Below are 8,259 nucleotides of genomic sequence, written 5' to 3' on the forward strand. Positions count from 1 at the left end.
AGATATCGGGTGACACAACATGTGTTAAACGTTGTCGTTAATCATTGCAATGGAAAGTATGTTACTAGCAGTTATGCGCGCCTTTACTCACTCTTACAGCTCTTGTCTGAATGGAGAGGTGCTGCCTAATATCGCTTAAATTATTGAAAATCAGAATGACAATCCTCGACTATCCCGCTCCACTGTAATATGCCTTTGCCAGGATATCCTTACCTGAATGTTACTGTCCCTTAACCCGTATAGTCAGTAGTAACATGCCCATATAAAGCTAACCTTATTTGGACGATCCCATCCCTAAGGTTGTGTAGTCACTGGTAACATGCCTGTATAAGGATATTACAGCATACAGCCCCCCTGAGCCCGCCTGGGCTGTTATGTTCATTTCTCTGAGCTCGTGTACTCAGTGGTAACATGCCTCTATAAGAATATCCTTAGTTGACGCACCTGTCCCTAAGCCCGTGTAGTCAGCGGTAACATGCCTCTATAAGAAATCCTTAGTTGACGCACCTGTCCCTAAGCCCGTGTAGTCAGCGGTAACATGCCTCTATAAGAATATCCTTAGTTGACGCACCTGTCCCTAAGCCCGTGTTAGTCAGCGGTAACATGCCTCTATAAGAATATCCTTAGTTGACGCTCCTGTCCCTAAGCCCGTTTAGTCAGCGGTAACATGCCCATATAAAGCTAACCTTATTTGGACGATCCCATCCCTAAGGTTGTGTAGTCACTGGTAACATGCCTGTATAAGGATATTACAGCATACAGCCCCCCTGAGCCCGCCTGGGCTGTTATGTTCATTTCTCTGAGCTCGTGTACTCAGTGGTAACATGCCTCTATAAGAATATCCTTAGTTGACGCACCTGTCCCTAAGCCCGTGTAGTCAGCGGTAACATGCCTCTATAAGAATATCCTTAGTTGACGCACCTGTCCCTAAGCCCGTGTAGTCAGCGGTAACATGCCTCTATAAGAATATCCTTAGTTGACGCCCCTGTCCCTAAGCCCGTGTAGTCAGCGGTAACATGCCTCTATAAGAATATCCTTAGTTGACGCACCTGTCCCTAAGCCCGTGTAGTCAATGGTAACATGCCTCTATAAGAGGCATGCCTCTATACCCTTAGTTGACGCCCCTGTCCCTGAGCCCGTGTAGTCAGCGGTAACATGCCTCTATAAGAATATCCTTAGTTGAGGCTCTTGACTCTAAACCCGAGTAGTTAGTAGTAACATTGCCTCAAAACTCATGTCCTTGTCTAAAATCTCACTCTTAGAAATTGTCAAGGTCACCGCAGGAAAGTTATATAAAATCTAAAAAATAACATATATGTTCATTATTTATAATAATGTTTACTAATTTTTTGAATATTCAATTCGCTAGAGGGTAAAATATTAAGAAATGACACACTATCATAAACTTTTAAACGTAATATATCATGTTCAATGTTAAAATCTTATCAATAGCTAAATACCGCATTATCTGACTTATTATAAAACTTATTACAGACAATTCTTATGTGCACAATACATTTGTACTGTTCACTTTCCAGAACCCATGGACGCAATCAAAATAATTAGCCTATTAGGTTTGACATTTTATTGTTTCCTCCTTAAATTTTTATTCTAATCTCCTTTTCTTTAAAATAGTAGTAAGTAACTCATAATGTTGTTTACAAAGAGGAGGGAGGCCACGCCACACAACAAGCTAATAACAGACTCTTGGGCACGCGAGAGAGAGAGAGAGAGAGAGAGAGAGCAAACTTTTAATAACACGAGCCCGCATCAAATGCTTATTAAAACTTGGCTTTCCTCAGTTAATATTTTATCAGCAAAAACCTTAATGAGCTGTTAATGAAGAGCTCGAGTTGAGTTGAGCCCAAGATCTTCTAGACTTAACTACAACGTACTTCTGTTGTACCAAACTTTGGGACTCTCTCTTAGGAAAATCTAAAGTGAAAATTACTTAAAAAATTAAGAGGAATAAATTTTATTAAGAATTCCGAATCATAAACTGTCACCTCTAAAATATCGCGGGCACATAATTCTGTCTCCTGTACAGTGTTTATCTATCACTAATCATGTCTTTATTCCGCGACGCCAGAGGACGTCTGTAAATATTTGTGGACAACTAAGCGTGTGAAAACTATCTTTAAATAAAGGCTCAAATTTAGTTTATTATATACAATTTTCTCGCTAACGAAATTTAACTGAACCAGAAAATTAAAATTTTTACAGGCATTGTATAATTTGAAGTGTATTAATAAATTATAAATTTATTTTTTCATATTTAATTTAATATAAAATATGTTGCACTTTTTAATACCACTTTTAACGTCAACAACTCATTTTCTTGCACTGTGCAAAGTTTTAAAGCTTTAACTTTATCCTAAGTATATTAAAACTCGGTGTGATATTCTCATCAATGTTCTCCTGTTCAGAGCTGTTCTATGAGTACACCTAAGCTCATTTTTTTCAAGGAGAGACCGATCCCCTTTTTAAGCCTTATTCGGTCCGTCCTCATGGGCCACTGGCCTGTGCGAGGATCTTATCAAACAGAGTAAGGTGGAGAGTCGATACAGTACAAGGTTGATGGTACTGATAAAAAGTGCAAAGGTCACAGACTAGATTTGAACCTGTGCTATCTCTAACTCAGCCCCAAAGTCCAACGACTTAGACCGCTCGGCCATCGGCACTCCAAAAAGGCTCTTATAAAGGGGTTTTGTGATTGAAGTTCACAGCAACAGTAACTAGTAATTTATTTCAATGTAATATATATTATTAAAAGAGTACATTTATGTTTACATGGCAATTTCAGTTAACTATTAGTTGATATACATATTTTTATAAATCGAACGCTCTTGCTAATAATTGGAATGCATACAATGTTAACTGATTGTGTACGGCTCTGTTGATGGTGTGGTTAAAAACCACGTAAAATATAAGAATTTATGTTTTTATACTTTAATTTGGCCTTAAATAATTTAAGTACAACTACATGTATTATTGTAGTATTTAATACATAATTGTATATTTTGTTAATGGAGTTCTGATTATTTTTGAAAGCCAAGCTGTGCACTACGTGGATGGTCGGTCCTGGGCTAGATTTAGCAGCCATTTTGAGTCTTACAGTTTTTGCCGCCTCTTGCGCCTTCCATATTAAACCTGGACAATTAACAGGGACGGCGCGGCGCGGCGCGGTGGAGCTTTGAGAAAAACACCGGTTTTCGACGGAACACACGATTTCACAGGCACAATGGTAAAACCACAAATAATGCTCATCTGGAAACGCTGACTATTCTTGGAAAAACTAGGACCAAAAACCTCTTCGAAAATTACACGAATGATTTATTAAACTGATAAGAAAGTCGAAAACCGACGTGGGCGGCTGTAACTTCCCTGCGACAACTGTTCAATTGTAACATGACCTATATCACATTATATTAATATCATTGAGAACCACTATATCTCAGTGACATTACGTACTTTTGCAATATGTAAATAAAGTAACGTGTAAATAAACTACACCATAACTATGGTACTCTTTGGGCAGTGTATTGTAAGTGGAAGTAAAGATGACATTTTTTTAAATCTGAATATTCTTAAAAAAGGAGATGTTAGGGACAGTTAAATTATTTAAATACAAATTCCTTTAAAGTAACATGCATATATATATATATATATATATATATATATATATATATATATATATATATACCCGACAAAAGGGCAGGAGTTAGAAGTGTAAATGAAGACTTTTACATTTGAATTCCACTTGTCCTGTATTAGTATCATCGGTGGTGTTTTATACCTCTTCAGAGTTCTGAGTAAATGTTACAAACTGGAAGGATTGTTAAGCCCAACATTTTGCCTAATGACCCATTGGACGTTGCATCTCCTGAATATAGTATTCCTAGAACATAACATCCCTTCGCCAAAGCAACCACTAGGTATATGATCCTCTGGACATATCTCCTGGACATACCATCTCCAGGACATACATCCCCTGTACATAGCATCCTTTGGACATAGCATCCCTTGGACGTATCATCTCTGTACATAGCATCCTCTGGACATATCATCCTCTGGACATAGCATCCTCTGGACATATAATCCCCTGGACATAACAACACCTGTATAAAGAATTTCCTAGACATAGCAACCTCTGGATATAGCATACTCGTACTTCAACACTGTTTTCGTCGCTCAGTAACTTATTCATACCCAATTATTCAAACAAAGAGTTTACCGTGTTAGAATATTTAACAATTAATATGTTAGTTCACTTTGTAAGAATAATAAATTCAAGTATTTGATAGGCTAATCATAAAATACTATTTGTATGAACTCGTTATTTAATATTGCTTTTAAACTTAGCTTAAAAATCGCTTTTATATGCAGCATTTTGTCAAAGATAATGAGTTATTGTTCAATGATGTGTATGAAGTAGATAAACGTAAATTATTAAGGATCAGAAAAGTGATTAAAATCGTATCGTTGTCTGTCCGTCTGTCTGTGGGTTCGTGCGATAATTATTAATGGAAAGGTCCTACAGACTTGGAACTTGGTGCAAGGAAGAACTTTATTAATTTTGGGATCCATAGATCTATAAGCAGCAAAGTTGCCAATATTTTAACACTTTACTGGTAATTATTAGCCATAATGACAACGATACAAAATTAATAGAATAAACACACCTGTAATCAAAATTAGTACAGTTATCAGTTACTTTTTAGTAAGATTCCAATACATGGCGAAGTCACTTTGTTGGTTTGGTTGGTAAGACTACCGTTACGTTCTGTCAGGTCCTTTATACTTCTTTGTGTCAGATTATTTTATTTATGACTGATTTCAAGTACGATTTCAACAGAAAAACACTCACCGACTATCTAAGCGTACCTGTCTGTGAGTGTTACAATTGTTTTAAGGAATCGTTTTGTGATCAACACGACCAGCGCTTTGTTCATATCAAGGAAAATATTTAATACAATTGTGTTATTGATACGTTTAACGCAATGTCAACATGATGCATATGCCGCTTCTACAGAATTTACGGCACTAGGTCCACTATAATCTAACTTTTTTATATTATTCTAAATAGTGTTTTATATATATATATAATATATATATATATATATATATATATATATGTGTGTGTGTGTGTGTGTGTGTGTGTGTGTGTGTGTGTGTGTGTGTGTGTGTGTGTGTGTGTGTGTGTGTGTGTGTGTGTGTGTGTGTGTGTGTGTGTGTTCACTAGCGCTCTTAATACGTGGGATTATCAATAAATAATAGTTTTCTGCTTTTATAATTTCTCAATACTGGAAATTTTAAGTAGTGTTTTTATAACTTCAATATAGGACTATTGTCAAATCCATTTGTACTAAAACTAGGATCACGTATTTGAAGGCATTATGTGATATTTATATAATTCAAGAAAATTCCCTTTTAACACTGAAGGAAATTTAAATATGGTTTTAAAACATAAGTTTCCCCTCTGGCCATTCTCTCATTTTCTTAAATATAACAAAAAGTATTATATAATAACTGAGACTTTTGGAGCATTTGGTATATTCAATTCAGTACTGTTACAAATGTTATACATGTCTAATTTTGAAGTTTCGACGTATGTAGAGAACTTATGCGTTAAAACCGTATCATATAAAACTATAGATGCATATTATACTTCAAACCTAGTCCGTAATAATAAATTATAAGAGTATGGGTATACAATCCGCACTACACACACTCATCCTCTGGGTTCATCCTCGCTCATCATGGGATGGCATGTATACTTCATGACCAGAGTAGAAAAACAAAGCATTGTCATGAAGATGACACATCCAAAGGGGTTGAAATGGAGTTGCAACCTCATGAATATTATATAACTTACCGATATGCTAGAATGATGAAATTTGATAGACGATTATCAACAGACAAAGTAAAGATTTTTCATAAAGATTAACCACTAGGGGGCGAAAATGGTTATATTTCTGTTTTCTGATGCTCTATAAAAATGAATTTTCACCCAGAAACTAAAAAATTCTTACGGTATTGATGAATTATAATTATTTTATAGTAACAAGAATAATAGATAAATTTATGATGAAACTCTTAAGAACTTATGGTGATGTATGATAAATGCATTGTGGCCCTTTTTGGCCGAATTCCAGATCTGCATTAAGAAAATTGTTGATCGGTGCAAACGTTACTAAAGCGCCGAAAGTAGCTTAGACCAGAACTAGATTGCAAAGGCTGGAAGCAGAAGGTTTTGTCTTAAGTAGACTTCTTATACATGATCAGAGTAACAATGTAAACACTACTGTGACAGCAGATAGCCTACGCATTAGATCGGATGTAAATTACAAGGGATGGAAGAAACCCCTTTTTGTCGAAGACTTCTCTTATCTACTTAAGTATATATGTTTTGATCTAATAACAAAGCAAACTCTATTATAGTGTTTATAAAATAAATTATTAAAATCTAAACTATGAGAGCCAGCCGTTTTGTTTAAGTTTTGAACCTCATAACCTAAAAACATGAAATAATATGTACCATATGTCCACTTCCGATTCAAAATCATCATAGGGCTCCATCATATTAGGTCATAAGTGTTTTCACTAAGAAAACTACGGACTTCGACTCCACGGTACCCACCAGACTAGCCTAAAAGAATTTGAATTATACTGAAACTGTTGGAGTTATTCAATCAAATATTATTAAATGTTTTATATAAATTTGAATTATTCAATTGGTACTTACAAAATATTTAAAAAAAAGTGTTTCACTCTCTGACTTCAGTACTCGAAAACACTGCTACTTAAACCACCAATTATTCTGAAATGGATCAGAAGGTTAGAACATATTTCAGTGACCATCAATTGGGAGTGTTCATTATGACATTTAAAAATACATACCTACGACGACTATATTATTAAAAAAGCAAATTCCGTACAAAGCTGCAGATAACTGTTATTAATAAATATTATTATATTCGTTATTTCCATATTTTCTATAAACAATTTTGTTTTATACAACATATTTTTTACTATCTATGTTAAAATTTCGTCTTTACATCTCTTAGTTAAAATTAAAAACGAGTCTACCAAGAAAGTATATTTCTTTATGTAACGTATTTCAGCAAGTAAAATATTATTATTATTATTATTAGTAAATTAGTTAACAAGTGTTGCTTTCAAGTCAGCTACTATTGTAAAACACTGAGTTTGGTTAACAATTACAAAAACATAAGTGCTAGAATAAACAATTTTAAAAATACCTATAAAGAAGAAATGAGCTGTAAATGTTTGTGGCAGAATTAGTTTTGTTACATAGTCTCATTTATGCCAAGAAAATTGTCCCGCCTTTACATTGAAGCTATTCAAAAGTTAATACTGGAAGTTTAGAAAAGTTATTTGTCCTTTAGGGCTACTAAAAATACGAAACATTAAATTTAAGTACATAAATTATATAAAAAATTAATTTCGTATGTACCTTGAAAAATCTTTTTTATGTTTATTAGCACTTCAAACCACAAGAATTTAGACGTTACGTAACCTATCAACAGGACATAAAAAGCTTTCATATTATTTAAGAATGTGCCACGAGTCGTAGCCACTGCGGACTTTCAGAAATCTAAATCGTCAACTGATTCGGTGAAATCGGACTGGAAACTTGTGACGACTAAAATATGACGTTGGTGAATATCGGCCCGTGAGAGGCTTTTAGAGCTCAGGAGCCGTACATAAATTGTCTGCTCATTATCCAACGTACGACGGCCATTAAAATGATCTTAGCGGGTCACCAGGGTTAATAAAACAAGCGAGTTAATAAAAGTGCTATTTAGCAGAACCGGTTGCAGTTGTCAAAGACACCGCCACTTCCCACGAGGTACGGCCGCTTGCCTCACGAGGACAGGGCACAGATAGCGCGCTACCGTAGACCCGGTAGACTCGACATACTTGTGAGACAGTAGTTGTCTATACATGACTACTACTCTCACGAGGACAGGGCACAGATAGCGCGCTACCGTAGACCCGGTAGACTCGACATACTTGTGAGACAGTAGTTGTCTATACATGACTACTACTCTCACGAGGACAGGGCACAGATAGCGCGCTACCGTAGACCCGGTACACTCGACGTACTCGTACTTGTGAGACAGTAGTTGTCTATACATGACTACTACTCTCACGAGGACAGGGCACAGATAGCGCGCTACCGTAGACCCGGTAGACTCGACATACTTGTGAGACAGTAGTTGTCTATACATGACT

The sequence above is a fragment of the Homalodisca vitripennis genome, chromosome 3, assembly GCF_021130785.1.
Source record: "Homalodisca vitripennis isolate AUS2020 chromosome 3, UT_GWSS_2.1, whole genome shotgun sequence".
NCBI lineage: Eukaryota > Metazoa > Arthropoda > Insecta > Hemiptera > Cicadellidae > Homalodisca > Homalodisca vitripennis.